This window comes from Triticum aestivum, chromosome 7D (genome assembly GCF_018294505.1).
Source record: "Triticum aestivum cultivar Chinese Spring chromosome 7D, IWGSC CS RefSeq v2.1, whole genome shotgun sequence".
Taxonomy (NCBI): Eukaryota; Viridiplantae; Streptophyta; class Magnoliopsida; order Poales; family Poaceae; genus Triticum; species Triticum aestivum.
Genome location: NC_057814.1, coordinates 197,762,468 through 197,788,148, shown reverse-complemented (window position 1 = coordinate 197,788,148; position 25,681 = coordinate 197,762,468).

Here is a 25,681-nt window from a genome sequence, read left to right as displayed (position 1 = left end):
GACATTCAAGCTAACAGATCAGAACCTCAAGAACTTCAAGGCCCTTGCTAGTTTTGCAGGCCATGTCCCTGAGTATAATCTGACACCCCTTGTATACTTGAGCGGCGGTACTTGTTCACCAAGAGGTCGGATGGATACTCCGGAACATGGATTGAGACCCAACTTTGTCATGCGAGCAAGGAAGGGGGCCACAGAATGGTGTGGTAATCCACCCGTTCGCTGACCCAAATAGAAGTGTTTGTCCTTCTTAAATCTCAACTGATCTGATAAAGAAATTCTTGACAGGTCAAATTTATCAAGCAAGTGAACATCTTCGTCGCCCTTGCCTTCATCCACCCGCTGCCAAGTGAACTGAGACCGGAGTATACGATGACGCATTTCAATGGGTACGGAGTTGTATGTCGCAATTGTGATGGTATTGAGAACCTGTTCTACTGTCCTTATTCCTGCATAGTAGTTCTTCAAGTCAAAAGGCCACATTGGGATCCTCCGATAAAAGAATCTATGAAGAGTAGCATTTGCATCCGTCCCAAGCTTCTCCCAGGCTTTAACAACCAGTGCACTCTCAGGATAATCACTTTGACCTACTGTGACTGATATTCCTGACTCCAATATATCTGCGTTCAGCTTGAATACTTTCTTGTTTTTGTAACCTTCGCATATAGGAAAGATAACTCTGCCCACTGCAATTTCCAACTCGCTAGTATCCAATTTACCATTATACTCACTCATTTTTGTAACACCATCTCTCAATGGTTGAATTCCAAGTTCGATGTTCTCGATTTTTTCATCAGGTGATATTACTTTATATATAGCTTCAAAGGGGAGCATCTTAGCACCCACATGCACAATATAAGGCAGCCCTCTAGTCTTGAAAAGCCAAATACCATAGCGGTTGATAAATCCACAGACCCATCCAGTTCGAGCATCAATGATGAGACTCGCACCATCTTCTTGATATTTTATCAAAAAATGAAATGTACCCTTGGGTGGGGTTGTAAACAACTTTGCTTCTTTGCCCAGAACACTACTGAAATCAACAGCAGTACCAGAGCGCTTGTTATATCCAATAAAATGAATAATGGATTCCTGATAGCTCATAGATATTTGGCGAGGAGGTCCATTCAAAGAAAATGACACTGTGTTCTATAGAAAAGAAAAAAGATGACTTAGCTACATTGGAATACAAAGTATAAGTTGAATGACAAACTTAATCATATATGATATGCAGAGGAATGCTTGTTAACAAAGTGCAAGTTGAAATCAACAGCAGTACCATCGCTTGTTATAGGATCATGGAACAGGGTAAGGTTTGGTACCTAGCGGGGCTACTTTGTGGGGATATGCTGCAGTTTTTCGCGCAGTTGTCTAGGCGGATCAGTAGGGAGTAATCAGTTTGTAAGATTTGGTGGATGATGTGTGCAATCTTCTGTAAAACTGTGGATGGGTGTCTTGTCCATTCTCCTATGAGTATATGATACGCATCCTTGTGCGTATTCTAGAAAAAATAGAAAGAAAAACTTAACCATATACAATACTCACACGAGGAGAGTCGTCGTCTTCTTCTGAGGAGTGGTCCTTCTCTGATTGAAAAAGTACTTCAATATTACTCACAGCCTCCTCCATTTCATCAAGAAATCCTTCCATACATGATGCAGCATACTTGATTCTAGCATTCTCTTCCCAGCAGAACACTTGGATGTAGCGCTCTCCATTGCAGGGTTTGCTTTCCTGAAATCTTGGACAGTTGTGCGCTGCAAATAAGAAGTATATGGATCAAATTCAGTATTTCACTGCAATTGCAGAGCAAAATTGAATATATACATATGTATAATTATCATCTAAATAATGTTACAAAGTACTGCAATATTACTCACAATATCTTCCGTTTTATCACAATATCCTTTCATAGATGACACATATTTGATTCTATCAATCTCTTCTCCACCAGTGCACTTGGATGTTGTATCATCAATTGAAGGGTTTGATTTCCTGAAAGATTCCAATATAAGGACAATTGTATAGCCTGAAATCCTTATTAGCAAAATCTAACATGTAAACTGAATGTACAGAGTACAGACAGTGTTGCAGACGCATATATAACAACAAACTTGATTGAGAAACAGTTAAATAACCCCATGTAGAACTACACTGGCACACTGCAGAAAGGAAAAAACATATATATATATATATATATATATATATATATATATATATATATATATATATATATATATATATATATATATATATATTGGCACAGGCATCAATGAAGTACAGAAGAACACAATATCTGTGGAACTTAAAGGATGAGCGAGATACTACACATACTTAATTACAAGTCAGGAATAAGAAACCGACATGAAACAGACCCTCTTCCGTATGACAAGGACGTCTAGAGGCATTAAACATTTGTTTCTTCATGCAGGACACACTTAGTTTGTTAATAAAATTTTCCAGATTGAAATGTTACAGCTAAACTTCATAATTTTTAAAACGTCATTCCTGTGCCAATATTATGTGGGCTTGCGCACATGTTCATATGTGACTTTCCCATACTTATATACCTAAAATAAAGAGTACATGATTTAATTGTCTAGAAAATAACCTTAGAGACATATTGTTGTCATACTCAGGCTCCTTGGCAATCTCAGTATGAAGCTGCCTTGAACAACACAATGCTACATCAGCTCCTGAAACACAAACATATAACTCTGCATGACCGTATATAACAGAAAACAAAGGCTGAATCAATCGTCTATACAAACTCATATATCAAAACAGTGTGAAAACAAACACTTAAATATCCATTCAATACGTGTGTATCACTGTAAAGCACATTGAAGTACTGAAGATATTGCTAACATAATCCCCTCCACCCTTCCAAATAAACATGAAATAAATGTTTGGCCGCTTACAGTTTATATCTCAGAAGAGACCCGATTGCATAACTTGATCATGTATGATGCAAAATTGTTTCATCATGATTGTATAAGATGCAGACAGCTAAAAGTTAAGACAAATAGTAAACGTACAAAGCATGCACACATATAGTGTACCACACAGATGCACACGATATGTAACTTTCGATAAGTATGAATTCTATGAGATTGCGATAAAAGACTTCCTTCATACTATGCATGTGATGGTAAGTTATGCTAACAGCACTAATTTTTGGAACATGTTCTAACAGTATCAGGATGAAGATCAAACCTCTATGGCCAACAGAAGCACCAAATAATGATGTGGAACTGTGACCATCTAAATCTAGGACGGCAGTGCACTGCAAATAAGAAGGGTATGGTTCAAATTCAGTATTTCACCGCAATTGCAAAGAAAAAATGATTTGATATATTGTGTAAAATTATCATCTCAATAATGTTACAAAGTACTGCAATATTACTCACAACATCTTCCATTTCATCATCATATCCTTTCATAGTTGACTCAGCATACTTAATTCTGTCATTCTCTTCTATAGCAGAACCTTTGGGTGTTGCATCATCCATTGCAGGATTTGCTTTCCCGAAATTCAGGATAGTTGTGTGCTGCAAATAAGAAGGATGTGGATCAAATTCAGTATTTCACCCCAATTGCAGAGCAAAACTGATTATATACATATGCAAAGTTTTCATCTCAATAATGTTACAAAGTACTGCAATATTACTCACAACATCTTCCATTTCATCATCATATCCTTTCATAGTTGACTCAGCATACTTAATTCTGTCATTCTCTTCTATAGCAGAACCTTTGGGTGTTGCATTATCCATTGCAGAGTTTGCGTTCCTGGAACCTAGGTCAGTTGTGCGCTGCAAATAAGAAGGATGCGGATCAAATTCAGTACCCCAATTGCAGAGTAAAACTGATTATGTACGTATGCAAATTCATCATCTCAATAACGTTACAAAGTACTGCCATATTACTCACATCAGCTGCAATTTCTTCACCTTTCATAGGTGACCCAGCATACGTGATTCTGTCATTCTCTTTTCCGGTGGAGCACTTAGATGTTGCATCATCCATTGCAGGGTTTTCCTTCCTAAAAGATTCCAACATAAGAACAATAGTTTAGTCTAGAAATCCTTGTACGCAAAACCTAACATGTAAACTGAATGTACAGAGTACATACACTGTTGCAGAGAACGCATATATAACAGCAAACTTGTTTGAGAAACAGTTAAATAACCCCATGTAGAACTACACTGGCACACTGCAGAAAGGAAAAAACACACACCCACACATATACATACATACATACATACATACATATATATATATATATATATATCGAGGTCGCAGTTCACGTTAGCATCAATGAAGTACAGAAGAACACAATATCTATGGAACTTCAAGGATGAGCGAGATACTACACATACTTAATTACAAGTCAGGAACAAGAAACTGACATGAAACATACCCTCTTCCGTATGACAAGGATGTCTAGTGGCATTAAACTTTTTTTCATGCAGGACACAATTAGTTAGGTTTGTTAATAAAATTTTCCAGATTGAAATGTTATAGCTAAACTTCATAATTTTTAAAACGTCATGCCTGTGCCAATATTATGTGGGCTTGCACACGTGTTCATATGTGACTTCCCATACTTATATATCTAAAATGCAGAGTACATGATTTAATCGTCTAGAAAATAACCTTAGAGACACGTTGTTGTCATACTCAGGCTCCTTGGCAATCTCAGTATGAAGCTGCCTTGAACAACACAATGCTACATCAGCTCCTGAAACACAAACATATAACTCTGCATGACCGTATATAACAGAAAACAAAGGCTGAATCAATCGCCTGTACAAACTCATATATCAAAACAGTGTGAAAACAAACACTGAAATATCCCGTCAATACGTGTGTATCACTGTAAAGCACATTGAAGTACTGAACATATTGCTAACATAATCCCCTCCACCCCTCCAAATAAATATGAAATAAATGTTTGGCCGCTTACAGTTTATATCTCAGAAAAGACTGTTGGAAATATGCCCTAGAGGCAATAATAAATGGTTATTATTATATTTCTTTATTCATGATAATTGTCTATTGTTCATGCTATAATTGTGTTATCCGGAAATCGTAATACACGTGTGAATATATAGACCACAACGTGTCCCTAGTAAGCCTCTAGTTGACTAGCTCGTTGATCAACAGATAGTCATGGTTTCCTGACTATGGACATTGGATGTCATTGATAACGGGATCACATCATTAGGAGAATGATGTGATGGACAAGACCCAATCCTAAGCATAGCATAAAAGATCGTGTAGTTCCTTTGCCAGAGCTTTTCCAATGTCAAGTATTTTTTCCTTAGACCATGAGATCGTGTAACTCCCGGATACCGTAGGAGTGCTTTGGGTGTGCCAAACGTCACAACGTAACTGGGTGACTATAAAGGTGCACTACGGGTATCTCCCAAAGTGTCTGTTGGGTTGGCACGGATCGAGACTGGGATTTGTCACTCCGTATGACGGAGAGGTATCTCTGGGCCCACTCGGTAATGCATCATCATAATGAGCTCAATGTGACTAAGGAGTTAGTCACGGGATCATGCATTGCGGAACGAGTAAAGAGACTTGCCGGTAACGAGATTGAACAAGGTATTGGGATACCGACGATCGAATCTCGGGCAAGTAACATACCGACTGACAAAGGGAATTGTATACGGGATTGATTGAATCCTCGACATCGTGGTTCATCCGATGGGATCATCGTGGAACATGTGGGAGCCAACATGGGTATACAGATCCCGCTGTTGGTTATTGACCGGAGAGGCGTCTCGGTCATGTCTGCATGTCTCCCGAACCCATAGGGTCTACACACTTAAGGTTCGGTGATGCTAGGGTTGTAGAGATATTAGTATGCGGAAACCCGAAAGTTGTTCGGAGTCCCGGATGAGATCCCGGACGTCACGAGGAGTTCCAGAATGGTCCGGAGGTGAAGAATTATATATGGGAAGTCCAGTTTCGGCCACCGGGAAAGTTTCGGGGGTTATCGGTATTGTACCGGGACCACTGGAAGGGTCCCGGGGGTCCACCGGGTGGGGCAACCTGTCCCGGAGGGCCCCATGGGCTGAAGTGGGAAGGGAACCAGCCCTTAGTGGGCTGGGGCGCCCCCCTTGGGCCTCCCCCTGCGCCTAGGGTTGGAAACCCTAGGGGTGGGGGGCGCCCCACTTGGCTTGGGGGGAAGCCACCCCCCTTCCCCCTTGGCCGCCGCCCCCCCATGTAGATGGGTTCCCAGGGCCGGCGCCCCCCTTCCAAGGGTCCTATAAATAGTGGGGGGGAGGGAGGGCAGCAACACCACAGCCCCTGGCGCCTCCCTCTCCCCCTGCAACACCTCTCCCTCTCGCAGAAGCTTGGCGAAGCCCTGCCGAGATCCCGCTACTTCCACCACCACGCCGTCGTGCTGCTGGATCTCCATCAACCTCTCCTTCCCCCTTGCTGGATCAAGAAGGAGGAGACATCGCTGCTCCGTACGTGTGTCGAACGGGGAGGTGCCGTCCATTCGGCACTCGGTCATCGGTGATTTGGATCACGTCGAGTACGACTCCATCAACCCCGTTCATTGGAACGCTTCCGCTCGCGATCTACAAGGGTATGTAGATGCACTCCTTTCCCCTCGTTGCTAGTATACTCCATAGATGGATCTTGGTGATGCGTAGGAAATTTTAAAATTCTGCTACGGTCCCCAACAGTGGCATCATGAGCCAGGCCTATGCGTAGTTACTATGCACGAGTAGAACACAAAGCAGTTGTGGGCGTAGATGTTGCCAATTCTTCTTGCCGCTACTAGTCTTATCTTGTTTCGGCGGCATTGTGGGATGAAGCGGCCCGGACCGACCTTACACGTACGCTTACATGAGACAGGTTCCACCGACTGACATGCACTAGTTGCATAAGGTGGCTAGCGGGTGTCTGTCTCTCCCACTTTAGTCGGAACGGATTCGATGAAAAGGGTCCTTATGAAGGGTAATAGAAATTGGCATATCACGTTGTTGTTTTACGTAGGTAAGAAACGTTCTTGCTAGAAACCTATACAAGCCACGTAAAAACTTGCAACAACAATTAGAGGACGTCTAACTTGTTTTTGCAGCATGTGCCTTGTGATGTGATATGGCCAGAAGATGTGATGAATGATATATGTAATGTATGAGATTGATCATATTCTTGTAATAGTAATCACGACTTGCATGTCGATGAGTATGACAACCGGTAGGAGCCATAGGAGTTGTCTTTATTTTTTGTATGACCTGCGTGTCATTGAAGAACGCCATGTAAATTACTTTACTTTATTGCTAAACGCGTTAGCCATAGAAGTAGAAGTAATTGTTGGCGTGACAACTTCATGAAGACACAATGATGGAGATCATGATGATGGAGATCATGGTGTCATGCCGGTGACGAAGATGATCATGGTGCCCCGAAGATGGAGATCAAAGGAGCAAAATGATATTGGCCATATCATGTCACTATTTGATTGCATGTGATGTTTATCATGTTTTGCATCTTATTTGCTTAGAACGACGGTAGTAAGTAAGATGATCCCTTATAATAATTTCAAGAAAGTGTTCCCCCTAACTGTGCACCGTTGCGAAGGTTCGTTGTTTCGAAGCACCACGTGATGATCAGGTGTGATAGATTCTAACGTTCGCATACAACAGGTGTTGACGAGCCTAGCATGTACAGACATGGCCTCGGAACACACGCAATACACTTAGGTTGACTTGACGAGCCTAGCATGTACAGACATGGCCTCGGAACACGGAGGACCGAAAGGTCGAGCATGAGTCGTATAGAAGATACGATCAACATGGAGATGTTCACCGATCTTGACTAGTCCGTCTCACGTGATGATCGGACACGGCCTAGTTAACTCGGATCATGTTTCACTTAGATGACTAGAGGGATGTCTATCTGAGTGGGAGTTCATTGAATAATTTGATTATATGAACTTAATTACCATGAACTTAGTCTAAAATCTTTACAATATGTCTTGTAGATCAAATGGCCCACGTTGTCCTCAACTTCAACGCATTCCTAGAGAAAACCAAGCTGAAAGATGATGGCAGCAACTATACGGACTGGGTCCGGAACCTGAGGATCATCCTCATAGCTGCCAAGAAAGATTATGTCCTAGAAGCACCGCTAGGTGAAGCACCAATCCCAGAGAACCAAGACGTTATGAACGCTTGGCAATCGCGTGCTGATGATTACTCCCTCGTTCAGTGCAGCATGCTTTACAGCTTAGAACCGGGTCTCCAAAAGCGTTTTGAGAAACATGGAGCATATGAGATGTTCGAAGAGCTGAAAATGGTTTTCCAAGCTCATGCCCGGGTCGAGAGATATGAAGTCTCCGACAAGTTCTTCAGCTGTAAAATGGAGGAAAATAGTTCTGTTAGTGAGCACATACTCAGAATGTCTGGGTTACACAACCGCTTGTCTCAGCTGGGAGTTAATCTCCCGGATGACGCGGTCATTGACAGAATCTTTCAGTCGCTTCCACCAAGCTACAAGAGCTTTGTGATGAACTTCAATATGCAGGGGATGGAAAAGACCATTCCTGAGGTATATTCAATGCTGAAATCAGTGGAGGTGGAGATCAGAAAGGAACATCAAGTGTTGACGGTGAATAAAAGCACTAAGTTCAAGAAAGGCAAGGGTAAGAAGAACTTCAAGAAGGACGGCAAGGGAGTTGCCGCGCCCGGTAAGCCAGTTACGGGAAGAAGTCGAAGAATGGACCCAAGCCTAAGACTGAGTGCTTTTATTGCAAGGGAAGTGGTCACTGGAAGCGGAACTGCCCCAAATACTTAGCGGACAAGAAGGCCGGCAACACCAAAGGTATATGTGATATACATGTAATTGATGTGTACCTTACCAGTACTCGTAGTAGCTCGTGGGTATTTGATACCGGTGCGGTTGCTCATATTTGTAACTCAAAACAGGAACTGCGGAATAAGCGGAGACTGGCGAAGGACGAGGTGACGATGCGCGTCGGGAATGGTTCCAAGGTCGATGTGATCGCCGTCGGCATGCTACCTCTGCATTTACCTACGGGATTAGTTTTAAACCTCAATAATTATTATTTAGTGCCAGCTTTGAGCATGAACATTGTATCTGGATCTCGTTTAATTCGAGATGGCTACTCATTTAAATCCGAGAATAATGGTTGTTCTATTTATATGAGAGATATGTTTTATGGTCATGCCCCGCTGGTCAATGGTTTATTCTTGATGAATCTCGAACGTGATGTTACACATATTCATAGTGTGAATACCAAAAGATGTAAAGTTGATAACGATAGTCCCACATACTTGTGGCACTGCCGCCTTGGTCACATTGGTGTCAAGCGCATGAAGAAGCTCCATGCAGATGGACTTTTGGAGTCTCTTGATTACGAATCATTTGACACGTGCGAACCATGCCTCATGGGTAAGATGACCAAGACTCCGTTCTCCGGAACAATGGAGCGAGCAACCAACTTATTGGAAATCATACATACCAATGTGTGCAGTCCAATGAGTGTTGAGACTCGCGGAGGATATCGTTATGTTCTCACTCTCACTGATGACTTAAGTAGATATGGGTATGTCTACCTAATGAAACACAAGTCTGAAACCTTTGAAAAGTTCAAGGAATTTCAGAGTGAGGTTGAGAATCAACGTGACGGGAAAATAAAGTTCTTACGATCAGATCGTGGTGGAGAATATTTAAGTCACGAATTTGGTACACACTTAAGGAAATGTGGAATAGTTTCACAACTCACGCCGCCTGGAACACCTCAGCGAAACGGTGTGTCCGAACGTCGTAATCGCACTCTATTGGATATGGTGCGATCTATGATGTCTCTTACCGATCTACCGCTCTCATTTTGGGGCTATGCTTTAGAGACTGCCGCATTCACTTTAAATAGGGCTCCGTCGAAATCCGTTGAGACGACACCGTATGAATTATGGTTTGGGAAGAAACCTAAGCTGTCATTTCTAAAAGTTTGGGGTTGCGATGCTTATGTCAAGAAACTTCAACCTGAAAAGCTCGAACCCAAGTCGGAAAAATGCGTCTTCATAGGATACCCTAGGGAAACCATTGGGTATACCTTCTACCTCAGATCCGAAGGCAAGATCTTTGTTGCCAAGAATGGGTCCTTTCTGGAGAAAGAGTTTCTCTCAAAAGAATTGAGTGGGAGGAAAGTGGAACTTGATGAGGTGATAGTCACCCCTTCCGAACCGGAAAGTAGCGCAGCGCGGGAAGATGTTCCTGTGGTGCCTACACCGACTGGGGAGGAAGTTAATGATGATGATCATGAAGCTTCAGATCAAGTTACTGCTAAACTTCGTAGGTCCATAAGGACATGTTCCGCACTAGAGTGGTACGGCAACCCTGTCCTGGAAATCATGTTGTTAGACAACGGTGAACCTTCGAACTATGAAGAAGCGATGGCGGGCTCGGATTCCAACAAATGGCTTGAAGCCATGCAATCCGAGATAGGATCCATGTATGAAAACGAAGTATGGACTTTGACTGACTTGCCCGATGATCGGCGAGCCATAGAAAACAAATGGATCTTTAAGAAGAAGACAGACGCGGATGGTAACGTGACCATCTATAAGGCTCGACTTGTCGCTAAGGGTTATCGACAAGTTCAAGGGGTTGACTACGATGAGACTTTCTCACCTGTAGCGAAGCTGAAGTCCGTCCGAATCATGTTAGCAATTGCCGCATTCTATGATTATGAGATATGGCAAATGGACGTCAAAACGGCATTCCTTAACGGCTTTCTTAAGGAAGAATTATATATGATGCAGTCGGAAGGTTTTGTCGATCCTAAGAATGCTAACAAGGTATGCAAGCTCCAGCGCTCCATCTATGGGCTGGTGCAAGCATCTCGGAGTTGGAACATTCGTTTTGATGAGATGATCAAAGCGTTTGGGTTTACACAGACTTATGGAGAAGCCTGTGTTTACAAGAAAGTGAGTGGGAGCTCTGTAGCATTTCTCGTATTATATGTGGATGACATACTATTGATGGGAAATGATATAGAATTCTTGGAAAGTATAAAGGCCTATTTGAATAAGTGTTTTTCAATGAAGGACCTTGGAGAAGCTGCTTATATATTAGGCATCAAGATCTATAGAGATAGATCAAGACGCCTCATTGGTCTTTCACAGAGTACGTACCTTGACAAGATATTGAAGAAGTTCAATATGGATCAGTCCAAGAAGGGGTTCTTGCCTGTATTGCAAGGTGTGCAATTGAGCACGGCTCAATGCCCGACCACGGCAGAAGATAGAGAAAAGATGAGTGTCATCCCCTATGCCTCGGCCATAGGGTCTATTATGTATGCCATGCTGTGTACCAGACCTGATGTAAACCTTGCCATAAGTTTGGTAGGAAGGTACCAAAGTAATCCCGGCATGGAACACTGGACAACGGTCAAGAATATCCTGAAGTACCTGAAAAGGACTAAGGATATGTTTCTCGTTTATGGAGGTGACGAAGAGCTCGTCGTAAAGAGTTACGTCGACGCTAGCTTCGACACAGATCTGGATGACTCAAAGTCACAAACCGGATACGTGTATATTTTGAATGGAAGGGCAGTAAGCTGGTGCAGTTGCAAGCAAAGCGTCGTGGCGGGATCTACATGTGAAGCGGAGTACATGGCAGCCTCAGAGGCAGCGCAAGAAGCAATCTGGATGAAGGAGTTCATTACCGACCTAGGGGTGATTCCCAATGCGTCGGGCCCGATGACTCTCTTCTGTGACAACACTGGAGCTATTGCCCTTGCCAAGGAGCCCAGGTTTCACACGAAGACCAGGCATATCAAGCGTCGCTTCAACTCCATTCGTGAAAGTGTTCAAAATGGAGACATAGATATTTGTAAAGTACATACGGACCTGAATGTAGCAGATCCGTTGACTAAACCTCTCCCTAGAGCAAAACATGATCAACACCAGAACGCTATGGGTGTTCGATTCATCACAATGTAACTAGATTATTGACTCTAGTGCAAGTGGGAGACTGTTGGAAATATGCCCTAGAGGCAATAATAAATGGTTATTATTATATTTCTTTGTTCATGATAATTGTCTATTGTTCATGCTATAATTGTGTTATCCGGAAATCGTAATACACGTGTGAATATATAGACCACAACGTGTCCCTAGTAAGCCTCTAGTTGACTAGCTCGTTGATCAACAGATAGTCATGGTTTCCTGACTATGGACATTGGATGTCATTGATAACGGGATCACATCATTAGGAGAATGATGTGATGGACAAGACCCAATCCTAAGCATAGCATAAAAGATCGTGTAGTTCCTTTGCTAGAGCTTTTCCAATGTCAAGTATTTTTTCCTTAGACCATGAGATCATGTAACTCCCGGATACCGTAGGAGTGCTTTGGGTGTGCCAAACGTCACAACGTAACTGGGTGACTATAAAGGTGCACTACGGGTATCTCCGAAAGTGTCTGTTGGGTTGGCACGGATCGAGACTGGGATTTGTCACTCCGTATGAAGGAGAGGTATCTCTGGGCCCAGTCGGTAATGCATCATCATAATGAGCTCAATGTGACTAAGGAGTTAGTCACGGGATCATGCATTGCGGTACGAGTAAACAGACTTGCCGGTAACGAGATTGAACAAGGTATTGGGATACCGACGATCGAATCTCGGGCAAGTAACATACCGACTGACAAAGGGAATTGTATACGGGATTGATTGAATCCTCGACATCGTGGTTCATCCAATGAGATCATCGTGGAACATGTGGGAGCCAACATGGGTATCCAGATCCCGCTGTTGGTTATTGACCGGAGAGGCGTCTCGGTCATGTCTGCATGTCTCCTGAACCCGTAGGGTCTACACACTTAAGGTTCGGTGATGCTAGGGTTGTAGAGATATTAGTATGCGGAAACCCGAAAGTTGTTCGGAGTCCCGGATGAGATCCCGGACGTCACAAGGAGTTCCGGAATGGTCCGGAGGTGAAGAATTATATATGGGAAGTCCAGTTTCGGCCACCGGGAAAGTTTCGGGGGTTATCGGTATTGTACCGGGACCACCGGAAGGGTCCCGGGGGTCCACCGGCTGGGGCCACCTATCCCGGAGGGCCCCATGGGCTGAAGTGGGAAGGGAACCAGCCCTTAGTGGGCTGGGGCGCCCCCCCTTGGGCCTCCCCCTGCGCCTAGGGTTGGAAACCCTAGGGGTGGGGGCGCCCCACTTGGCTTGGGGGTGAAGCCACCCCCCTTTCCCCCTTGGCCGCCGCCCCCCCTTGGAGATCTGTTCTCCCAGGGCCGGCGCCCCCCCAGGGGTCCTATAAATAGTGGGGGGGGGAGGGAGGGCAGCAACAACACAGCCCCTGGCGCCTCCCTCTCCCCCTGCAACATCTCTCCCTCTCGCAGAAGCTTGGCGAAGCCCTGCCGAGATCCCCGCTACTTCCACCACCACGCCGTCGTGCTGCTGGATCTCCATCAACCTCTCCTTCCCCCTTGCTGGATCAAGAAGGAGGAGACGTCGCTGCTCCGTACGTGTGTTGAACGCGGAGGTGCCGTCCGTTCGGCACTCGGTCATCGGTGATTTGGATCACGGCGAGTACGACTCCATCAACCCCGTTCATTAGAACGCTTCCGCTCGCGATCTACAAGGGTATGTAGATGCACTCCTTTCCCCTCGTTGCTAGTATACTCCATAGATGGATCTTGGTGATGCGTAGGAAATTTTAAAATTCTGCTACGATCCCCAACAAAGACCCGATTGCATAACTTGATCATGTATGATGCAAAATTGTTTCATTATGATTGTATAAGATGCAAACAGCTAAAAGTTAAGACAAATAGTAAACATACAAAGCATGACACATATAGTGTAACACACAGATGCACACGATTTGTAACTTTCGATAAGTATGAATTCTATGAGATTGGGATAAAAGACTTCCTTTATACTATGCATGTGATGGTAAGTTATGCTAACAGCACTAATTTTTGGAACATGTTCTAACAGTATCAGGATGAAGATCAAACCTCTATGGCCAACAGAAGCACCAAATAATGATGTGGAACTGTGACGATCTAAATCTAGGACGGCAGTGTACTGCAAATAAGAAGGGTATGGTTCAAATTCAGTATTTCACCGCAATTGCAAAGAAAAAATGATTTGATATATTGTGTAAAATTATCATCTCAATAATGTTACAAAGTACTGCAATATTACTCACAACATCTTCCATTTCATCATCATATCCTTTCATAGTTGACTCAGCATACTTAATCCTGTCATTCTCTTCTATAGCAGAACCTTTGGGTGTTGCATCATCCATTACAAGATTTGCTTTCCCGAAATTCAGGATAGTTGTGTGCTGCAAATAAGAAGGATGTGGATCAAATTCAGTATTTCACCCCAATTGCAGAGCAAAACTGATTATATACATATGCAAAGTTTTCATCTCAATAATGTTACAAAGTACTGCAATATTACTCACAACATCTTCCATTTCATCATCATATCCTTTCATAGTTGACTCAGCATACTTAATTCTGTCATTCTCTTCTATAGCAGAACCTTTGGGTGTTGCATTATCCATTGCAGAGTTTGCGTTCCTGGAACCTAGGTCGGTTGTGCGCTGCAAATAAGAAGGATGCGGATCAAATTCAGTAATTCACTCCAATTGCAGAGTAAAACTGATTATGTACGTATGCCAATTCATCATCTCAATAATGTTACAAAGTACTGCCATATTACTCACATCAGCTGCAATTTGTTCACGATTTCCTTTCATAGGTGACCAAACATACGTGATTCTGTCATTCTCTTTTCCAGCGGAGTACTTAGATGTTGCATCATCCATTGCAGGGTTTTCTTTCCTGAAACATTCCAACATAAGAACAATAGCATAGTCTAGAAATCCTTGTACGCAAAACCTAACATATAAACTGAGTGTACAGAGTACAGACACTGTTACAGAAGGCATATATAGTAGTAAACTTGATTGAAAAGATGATTCAAGAACAGTTAAATAACTCTATGTACTGCATGTGAACTAGAACTGCACTGGCACATTGCAGAAAGAAATATTTATCCACTCCTTCATAACAAGGAAGAGCTTATAGATCTGAGGACGTAGTGCACGTTAGCAGAAATCAAGTATAGAAGAACACAACATCTGTATGACAGTGTAAGGACGAATGGGGCGCCCAGATTAGCAACAGAAAGTGGGGGAATCAAGAGAGGAGGGTGTAAATCCACCCGCATGCAGATAGAGCGATTTCAGGACGCCAGAATGGTTGAGTTGCCAGGATGAAGTAAAATAAAAGCGTTGGAACAGAAATCATCCTTCGGCTGTGGAGCTCGTCAAATTTCTCCAACAACAAACCACCGTCAACCGTCATAGGAAGAACCGAAGAAGAGAAGAGTCAAAGAAACCAGAAGAGATGCAGAAGAGAGCAAACGGAGACATGGATTCCCTTAGCCTCGTCTTCTCCCAATGAAATCACCACAAAATTCAAAACGAACTAGGACAGAGGAGGTGAACAGAAATCACCACGGGATCTCGATGCTGTTTACCCTTGTGGTCCTCCTGAAGAAAATCGCCCCCAAATGCAAGAGCAGCCGCAACAAAAGCTAGCTAGTAGGATGGAAGACGTGAACAGAAATCACCATCGAGTCTCGTTACTGTTTAGCGTAATCCTCCTCCTCCACAAAGATCAGTCACCAGTTTCAAAACGCCTCGAAGCAAAATCCACAGGAAACAAAACGAGGTCTCTATGATTCAAGAAGCCCAGCCATCTGCTCGATCAGCAGCGCCCAAATAGTAGCAAGAAGGACCGTGAACAGAAACCCACCACCTAATGATGCAACAAAGCAAGAACATGGAGGTGGTGAGGGCAAGAATAGCAATCTTACCCTGCGGGAGTTTGGGTTTTGGGGTTCAACGAAGCAAGACGGATGCAAACGCCCTGCGGGAGTTTGGGTTTTGGGGTTCGACGAAGCAAGACGGATGCAAACGAAAACCAGAGAGGGGAAGACAATGTAACAGAATTGATGGGGAGGGGAGGGGAGATGCGAGTTGCTCACCTTACCTTTGCACTACTGCCTGCAAACAGAATGGAATGGAATTGCAAGGAGGGAGGGGGAAGAGAGGAAAGAATGCAGGTTGATCGCCTCACCTTTCCGTTGGTGCCTGTGGAACCAAGCATAGAGTCGCGCAGCGCATCCGGCACCGTTGGATCGCCAACCGAGCCCACTGGGATCAATCCAACGGCCTGGGGCCACAGTTGTGTGCCACCGGCCCGCTCGACAAGCCCCAGAAGGTGGGGTCCCACACGCACCCCGCGGGACGCCGCAAGCAGGCGGCGGGCGTGCCATATCCTCCGCCGTCTTGCGACCCTCGGTACTGGCTGGCGGCGGCGGGGGTTCCTTCATCGGTGACCGCCCGCCACGCTCCAGGGAATGCCAGAAACTCGGAGGCCAGAAGAGCTACATCGGACCTCCACGGATCCCCACGCTCGCCGTCGCCGATGGTTGCGCCACTTCTTTGCCCTTTGATCCGGCTACCCGCCTGCCCAGCGCGTAGGACGTAGCCTCCTGACTCCCACTCACGGTGCTCTTCCCTGTTCCTCCCTCCTCCTCCGCTGGCGAAGGCGAGCAGGCACTGGGACCGAGGCTTTCTGTCCCTGGACATTAGGGCCGACTACGCGCAAATGGGCTCTTTGAGTGAGCTCACAACATTCCCCCTCTTATGGGCCAGGATGTTTTTATAGCACATGGGCCTTATTAAGGGCCTGTACGAGACTGCTTCGCTTCACCAAAATCATTTTCACTATACCAAATCCACTTATACCCCTACAAAAGAACCAAATTCACTTTGGAGCCGTTTCACTCAAGAGTTACAGCTCCATCAAAGAGCAGTTTATCATGTTTGACTTTCAACTAGCTCTAATTTTAAGAATGAGAATTTTGGCAAAAAAATTCTAATTTTTGAAATTTATCTATTTGATTGGATGACATGAGGAAAAACAAAAAGGTATCTACTTACCGGGAGCATGGTAGCAGTGGTGGGTAATCCCCCCCTCCTCCCAAACTCCAGCTTCTATAGTTTTCTAGAGCAACCCTGAAGAGCTTCACGAAAAAGGAGAGTTGTACCCTAAATTTTAGTTTTTTCGAAGCGGAATACCATGAAGCTACCCCGTTTGGCTTGCATTTTTTAGAGCGGAGCAGTTCCAAAAAGGGTCTATGGCAGCAAGGAAGATGGATCCAGCCACCTACGGGCCTTATTAGGTTTACGAAATTGATAGAATTCAGACATTAGATGTTTAGCTTTTGGGATTAATGTTGTCTGAACCGTTTGACTGAGGCACGAATCTTGAAGCACGTGAAATTAGCCACGTTAATTTTTATTTCATCCAGGAAAAATGTTTGTCGTCGCGAACGCCCCCTCCCCCAACTCCTCTATCTTCTTCCTTCTTTCCCCACTCCTCCCTAGTTTATATCACCCACTCTGTCGCTCCCGTCGCCGACTTCCCCCCTCCCTAGCGTTTCTCCGACAGTACTAACCATGATTTCCCAGCAGCAGTGAAGTGGCGCGGTGTGGAGGTGGAGGCTCGTGCTCATCATGCGGCAAGTGGATCTCTGTTGCCGTGTCATGTCGACGACGACGGAGGAGTGGGCCCACTCCTCGTGGATCCTACACCGCAGATGCATCCCCACACATCCTTCGCCTACCGGTGAGCACCATCTCCCTTTTTTGATTTTTTGTAACTAAAATGCTTCATATGGATTAGATCATGTTGATACATTTAGTTGCAACAGCAATGTTCGTTCCTTTTGTGCAAATCATCAGGAGCTTCCATTTGCAAATATATTCAAGAGTTTAGAATGGTTTAGTGTCAAATTCTTGTAGGAGACGAGACCACCTAACCCATCTAGGCTTCGTGTCCTTCTTGTTCAATACCTCCTTCATGGCTTGACGATCTGTGTAGAAAATGACTTTCGTCTGTGTAATGTAAGGCCTGAACTTTTCACGAGCAAATATTACCGCATATAGTTCTCTATCATTCCTGACATAATTCCTTTAAGCCTCATTCAAAGTATGACTGGCATAATAAATAATATTAAACTTGTAACCTTCATGATGTCACAACATAGCACTTACCGCAATGTTGTTAGTTTCGCATACTACCTCAAAGGGTTTATCCCAATTGGGAGGTGTGATAAACGGCGCCATGAGCAATGCTTGTTTTAGCTATTCAAAGGCCAACTTGCATTCTTCATTGAATTCAAAGGGGACACTCTTCTGCAAAAGGTTAGTTAGAGGTTTCGAAATACTAGAGAATTTATTTAGTAGAGAGTCTATAGAAACCATTATGCCCCAAAAAACTTGGTATCCCTTTTATGTCTCATGGATATGGCAACTTATCTATTTCATCTATCTTCGCTCTATCCAGCTTGATACCTTTTCCAAATACTTTGTGACCTAATACAATTCCTTCGTTCACCATGAAGTGACACTTCTCCCATTTTAGAACTTAGTGTGCTCACACCGCTGTAAAACTTTGTTAAGATCGTGGAGGCAATCATCAAAAGAAGTCCCATGGACAGAAAAAACACCCATTAAAACTTCCATAATTTCCTCAACAAAATTAGAAAATATAGCATTCATACATCTCTTAAAAGTAGCTGGTGCATTGCAAAGTCCAAACGACATGGAAAGGTAGGAATACATACCAAAAGGGCAAGCGAATGTAGTTTTCTTTTGCTCCATGGGATGCACGGCTATTTGTGAAAACCCATAATTCTGATTAATGCAACAGAAATGAGTGCTTCACCAATCTCTCAACCAATTGATCAATGAAGCGCAATGGGTATTGGTCCTTCTAAGTCTCCTTATTTAGCCTCCTCAGTACACATTCTATATCCAACTATTATTCTGCTAGGGATTAGCTCATTGTGTTTATTAGGAACAACTGTCGACCCTCCTTTCTTAGGAACACAATGAACTGGACTCATCCAATCATGTTCAAACACTGGATATATAATGCATGCATCGAGTAAATGAATTAACTCTTTCCTTACCACTTCTTTCATTTTGGGAACCATTTCCTTTGATATTCGTGCATGGGTGTAGCCCCTTGTTCCATACATATATGATGTGTGCATATGGAAGGACATATCCCCTCGAGGTCATCCACCCGAAATCCTTGCAATCTTTCTTTTAAGTTTTCATGAGTTCATCCTTTTTATTTATCTAAAAGGTTAGTGAGGGAGTCCTGGACTAAGGGGTCCTCGGGCATCCGGCCTGTTATTCATTGGGCCGGACTGATGGGCCGTGAAGATGTGAAGGCCGAAGACTATACCCGTGTCCGGATTGGACTCTCCTTGGCGTGGAAGGCAAGCTAGGCGACCAACTATGAAGATTCCTTCTTATGTAACCGACCCCATGTAACCCTAGATCTCTCCGGTGTCTATATAAACCTGAGAGCGTAGTCAGGATGAAGGGAGACTCATTACCATATTCACATAGGCTAGACTTCTAGGGTTTAGCCATTACGATCTCGTGGTAGATCAACTCTTGTAACACTCATATTCATCAAGATCAATCAAGCAGGAAGTAGGGTATTACCTCCATAGAGAGGGCCCGAACTGGGTAAACATCGTGTCCCCCGTCTCTTGTTACCATCGATCCTAGACGCATAGTTCGGGACCCCCTACCCGAGATCCGCCGGTTTTGACACCGACATTGGTGCTTTCATTGAGAGTTCCACTGTGCCGTCGACGAAAGGTTTGATGGCCCCTTCAATTGTCAATAATGACACTGTCCAAGGAAGAACCTTCCTCCCCAGACAGATTTTTGTGTTCGGCGGCTTCGTACTGCGGGCCAACTCGCTTGGCCGTCTGGAGCAGATCGATAGCTACGCCCCTGGCCACCAGGAGATGGATCCTGTTGCTGCAACGGGGCCACAACCAAAGCAGATCATGCCCTCCGAAGCCACAAAGTCCGTGGTGTTGGAGCCGCACATGGACTCGACATCTTGAAATGTTTGCGTCAATGGAACTTCGGACTCGTCTCCGGCTATACGTTCCGGACCAGGTACGCCTGCGGACACCGAGCTGGATCGGTTATCGATTTTCAAATTTAGCGCCGCAGACATCTTCCAGCATTCACCTTTGGGTGACGTGCTAAACTCTTTAAAGAACTTGTCCTTGGAGAAGGACTCACAGCCGAACTATATTCGGTTCGAGCTAGAGGCGGACGACGAGGAATTTTGCTTCCCACCCGCCACCCACTTCATAGCCACTGTCGATGACTTAACCGACGTGCTTGACTATGGCTCCGAAGACATCGACGGTGTGGACGATGATGCCGACAAGGAGCAAGGCCAAGACCTGCCATTCACTGGACGCTGGACGGCCACCTCTTTGTACGACGTGTACATGGTTGATACACCCAAAGGATCTGGCGACGACAAAGAAGAACCAGATGCGAATAAACCCTCCGAGACGCAGTCCAAGCGCCGGCGCCCAAACGCCGTTCTAAGCCTCGTCGCTCAAAAGATGGCAACACCGGCACCGGAGAAAATAGTACTTCGGGCGACGCCGAAAACAATGAAGACCCTATCGGAGCGGCATCCGAACAGGAGGAACATGACAACACGCAAGACAACCCTGATGAACAGGCCATAGAAGATGGCTCGGAGGACGATAGTTACCGTACACCCTCCGAGGAGGAGACAAGCCTCAGCGACAAAGACTTCATCGTGCCTGAGGATCCTCTGGAGCAGGAGCGCTTTAAGCTTCAGCTCATAGCGACTGCAAGGAGCCTGAAAAATAAGTAGCAGCAGCTTCAAGCTGAACAAGACCTGCTCGTCGATAGATGGACTGATGTCCTGACAGCCGAAGAATACGGCCTCAAGCGCCCAGCCAAGAGCTACCCGAAACGCAGACTGCTACCTCAATTGGATGAGGAGGCACCGGAGCGCACATCTCCCTCGCGTAATGCGGATCGACCAACACGTGGTCGAGACAGGGCGGTCGACCGGCCACCCCGCGGTCGGGATAAAGCGACAACTCAGGCCGAACAGCAGCCTGCCGCACCGCCCCGCAAAAATAGACACAAAAGAGTTCGGGGTCACACATACGACCTCCGGCAGACCCTGGACAGTAGAGCAGGACATACAAGATTGATCTACGGATCACGAGGACGTGCCTCAAGGCACGACGACGGCTACCTATTCGGACGTGATAAACCCAACCACGCCAGGGCCGAATGCCGCAGACGGACTCCATCAGAGCTATGCCGTGATGCGGCCCGGTACAGAGGTGCTGCACACCCTCTCTGCTTCACAGATGAAGTACTGGATCACGAATTCCCCGAGGGGTTCAAGCCCGTCAATATCGAATCATACGACGGCACAACCGATCCCGCAATATGGATCGAGGACTTTATTCTCCATATCCATATGGCTCGAGGAGATGACCTCCACGCCATTAAATACCTCCCACTAAAGCTCAAAGGGCCAGCTCGGCACTGGCTTAACAGCCTGCCTGAAAATTCTATCGGCAGCTGGGAGGACTTGGAAGAAGCCTTCCTGGACAACTTCCAAAGGAACCTATGTCCGGCCACCAGACGCCGATGACTTAAGCCACATAGTTCAACAACCTGGAGAATCAGCCAGAAAATTCTAGACTAGGTTCCTAACCAAAAAGAACCAGATCGTTGACTGTCCGGATGCCGAGGCCTTAGCAGCCTTCAAACACAGGATCTGCAACGAATGGTTAGCACGCCACCTCGGCCAAGAAAAGCCGAAGTCCATGGCAGCCCTCACGGCACTCATGACCCGCTTTTGCGCGGGTGAGGACAGTTGGCTGGCTCGTAGTAACAACATAGCCAGCGAGACAGGCCCCTCCGAGGCCAAGAATAGCACTGGCAAGCTCCGGCGCAATAGACACAAACGCCGAAGCAATGGCGACAACACCGATGACACCACAGTCAACGCCGGATTCACTGGCTCCAAGTCCGGCCAACGGAAGAAGCCGTACAAAAGAAACAATGAAGGACCTTCCAGCCTGGACCGCATACTCGACCGTCCGTGCCAGATACACGGCACCCCGGATAAGCAGGCCAATCATACCAACAGGGATTGTTGGGTTTTCAAGCAGGCTGGCAAGTTAAATGCCGAAAACAAAGAAAAGGGATCACAAAGTGAGGACGAGGACGAAGAGCCCCGGCAGCCGAACACTGGGGGGCAGAAGAAATTTCCCCTCAAGTCAAGACGGTGAACATGATATACGCCACACACATTCCCAAAAGGGAGCGTAAGCGAGAACTTAGGGATGTCTACGCGATAGAGCTAGTCTCCCCAAAATTCAATCCGTGGTCATCGTTCCCGATCACCTTCGATCGTCGAGATCACCCAACTAGTATCCGCCATGGAGGTTCAGCCGCACTAGTCCTCGACCCAATTATTGACGGGTTTCACCTAACACGAGTCCTGATGGACGGTGGTAGCAGCCTCAACCTGCTTTATCAGGACACAGTGCGAAAGATGGGCATTGACCCCTCACGAATCAAACCAACAAAGACTACCTTTAAAGGAGTCATACCAGGCGTAGAGGCCCGCTGTACAGGCTCAATCACGCTGGAGGTGGTCTTTGGTTCTCCGGACAATTTCCCAAGCGAAGAGTTAATCTTCGACATCGTCCCCTTCCGCAGCGGCTACCACGCACTGCTCGGACAAACAGCGTTTGCTATATTCAACGCAGTGCCACACTATGCTTATCTCAAGCTCAAGATGTCCGGTCCACGCGGCGTCATAACAGTCAATGGCAATACGGAATGCTCCCTCTGAACAGAGGAGCACACCGCCGCCCTAGCAGCAGAGGTACAGAGCGGCCTTCTCAAGCAGCACCATAGTGCGGCTGGCGAGCCCCTGGACATCTTTAAGAGGTTCCGGACCACACTGCAGGAGGACAGCACGGCTCGTCAAGAGCTCGATTAGCAATTCGGCCTCCGTCCCAGTCGCGATAAAGTAGTGGCACTCGCACCACGCATACATAATTACGCACTCAAAATCCCATGGACATCGACAGAGGCAGAAGCTAACCCGGGATCTACAGTTCGGCTAGACCGATCCCGGACACACATACTTTCACCTTTTTTTCTTTTTTTCAGGTTCCTTTCCCCACGGGCCTGCTGACCAGTCCCTTTGAAGGATCGGCATATAAAGGATGCAAGGAGCATAGGTCCGTAGAGTAACCTCTATACGTCTTCTTGACGGTATTTATATTCATTTCTCAGGACCTGCACGCTGCGCCCTCTTGATTCCGGCATGTTAAATAGCCCAGATGCTTATCGCAATCTTTGTACTAGATACGCCTTGGCGTATCCATCAAGTTATAATGAAAACAGTTTGCGGCCCAGTTCCTGTGGTTTTCGCTTCTTACTTCATTTTATTTCGATCTGCTTATCGACTGCACCCGTACACTTTGGTACGTTTCATATTCGCCAGGGGCTCCCCATCGCCCCATAATACGGCAGCAAAGTCCGAACACTTCTTATATATAAGTTCGGCACCCCGAATTTAGCATTATATGCATTGGCTCCGAATCATGTCTTTGGTCAATCGTTGGGTTGCCCGGCTCCTATGCTTGCTACCCTACGTTCCGCTCCATCGGCTAGGGTAGTAAAGGGAGAACTACTGCGATTGTGCCCTGGCCTTGACCGGATGAGCACCTCAGTAGAGAAAGCCGAAAACTGACTGTCATGATATGGCGAGAGCCGGTCAGCTGTTCGAGGGTTACAAAATCGTTGGAGATTTTTTCCGTGTTATGCGAAGGATCGGCACTTCTCGATCAGATGCTGACAGCCCCCTAGCTTGGACCAGGGGCTGTGCACTGGCTTTATTATAAAACTCCTATGGCTAAGTGAGGGCGTTTAAGCTGTATAGTCTGATTGCCTTGTTCGTTGCGCTAAACAACTCCTTCAAAGGACCATATAATTGGATCAAGATTGTTTAGATTCCATCCCGAACACCTCCGTACTACCTACGCAAGGGCAGAAGCCGACTACTGGCCAACCCTCAGATTACAAATAACATGGCCGCACAGGGGGAAACAATTAAAGCATAACAAAATTACATTACAGGCTTTGTTTCCATAATACAAGGCAAGGGCAACATGAATACATTTATTCAAATAAAATGTCCTGCGAACATTGAGCTGCCACAAGTCGAGACCCTTCTATGACATCCGCAAAATATCTCTCGGGTGTGCGGTGCTCCTTGCCCTCAGGCGGCCCGCTGGCAACTTCAACGGCGTTCATCTTCGCCCACCACATCTTGCAACGAGCGAAGGCCATACGAGCACCTTCAATACAGGCAGAGCGCTTCACAACGTCCAGCCGCGGACAGGCTTCCACTAGCCGCCTCACGAGTCTGAAGTAGCTGCCGGGCATAGCTTCGGCTGGCCACAGCCGGATCATCAAATCCCTCATGTCTAGTTCGGCCACCCTGTGCAGCTCCACTAGCTGCTTCAGCTGATCGGTGAAGGACACGGGATGCTCTGGCGCCGCATACTGCGACCAGAATAGCTTCTCCGTAGAGACCCCCTCCTTCGGCTCGGTAGAACTCCGCAGCGTCTGATACGCTGCGTGGCAGATCCGCAAAAGCCCCTGGGGAACTCCGAACCCGGGTTAGTAAAAGGTACTGCTTCTCCGCATACTTGCTTTGCATCTTAAATGCCTTACCCGCCGTGATCTTCTTGGCCTCCTGGATCTCCTGGAGGGCGGCCTGGGCTTTATTCCGTGCGGTCTCTACGCTCTGACGAGTCTTGGCGAGTTCGACCCCTTGAACCGACGCATGATGCTCCAAGGACTCGCATTTTTTCACCACATCCTGGAGCTCCTGCTGGACCTCCTTGACCCGGGCCTTGAGCTTTTTCCGGGCGGCTTGCTGCTGGACAGCCTTCTCCTCAGCCTCGCCCAGTGCCTTCCTCAGGGCCTCGACCTCGGTCACAGCTCCTGCACATATTATGACACTACATTCAATACACAGTGCCTATGCTTTCTGAATACACAGCAAGTCGTTACTTACCTTGTTGTTCCTGGAGCCGAACCTTAACCTCGCCGAGCTCGCTCTCGGTCCGCTCCAGCCTCTGCCTCAGTTCAGAGACTTCGGCAGCATGCGAGGTTGCGGCCAACAGCGACGCTTGCTTATGCATACACATCACGTTAGTCTCCTACAATAAAAGATTGATCCCCTGTCCGGTTCTCCTCGCCGAGCACCGGACAGTGTCTCAGGGGCTACTAACTACATGGGGTTTTTCTCTTTCTATGTCACTTACCTCGAAACCTGTCAATAGGTTGCGGCAGGCCTCGTTCAATCCACTCTTGGCGGACTGAACCTTCTCGACCACCGCGCCCATAAGGACACGGTGCTTGTCCATAATGGAGGCGCCTCATAGCGCCTCCATCAGGTTACCCGGCGTCCCTGGATGGACAGGGGCCACTGGCAGAAGCGACACACCTCCCTCTTTCAAAGGGGGCTGCTTGTCCGACTCCGGAGCCATATGAGTCTCCGGAATCGTATTCGGCTGAGGGCCGAGCTGGATGCGGCCCTCTTCGCCAGTCTCCATGGGGGTCGGCTCCCCCGTGTGTCTGGCAGTGGAGGCTTCGCCTCGTGGCG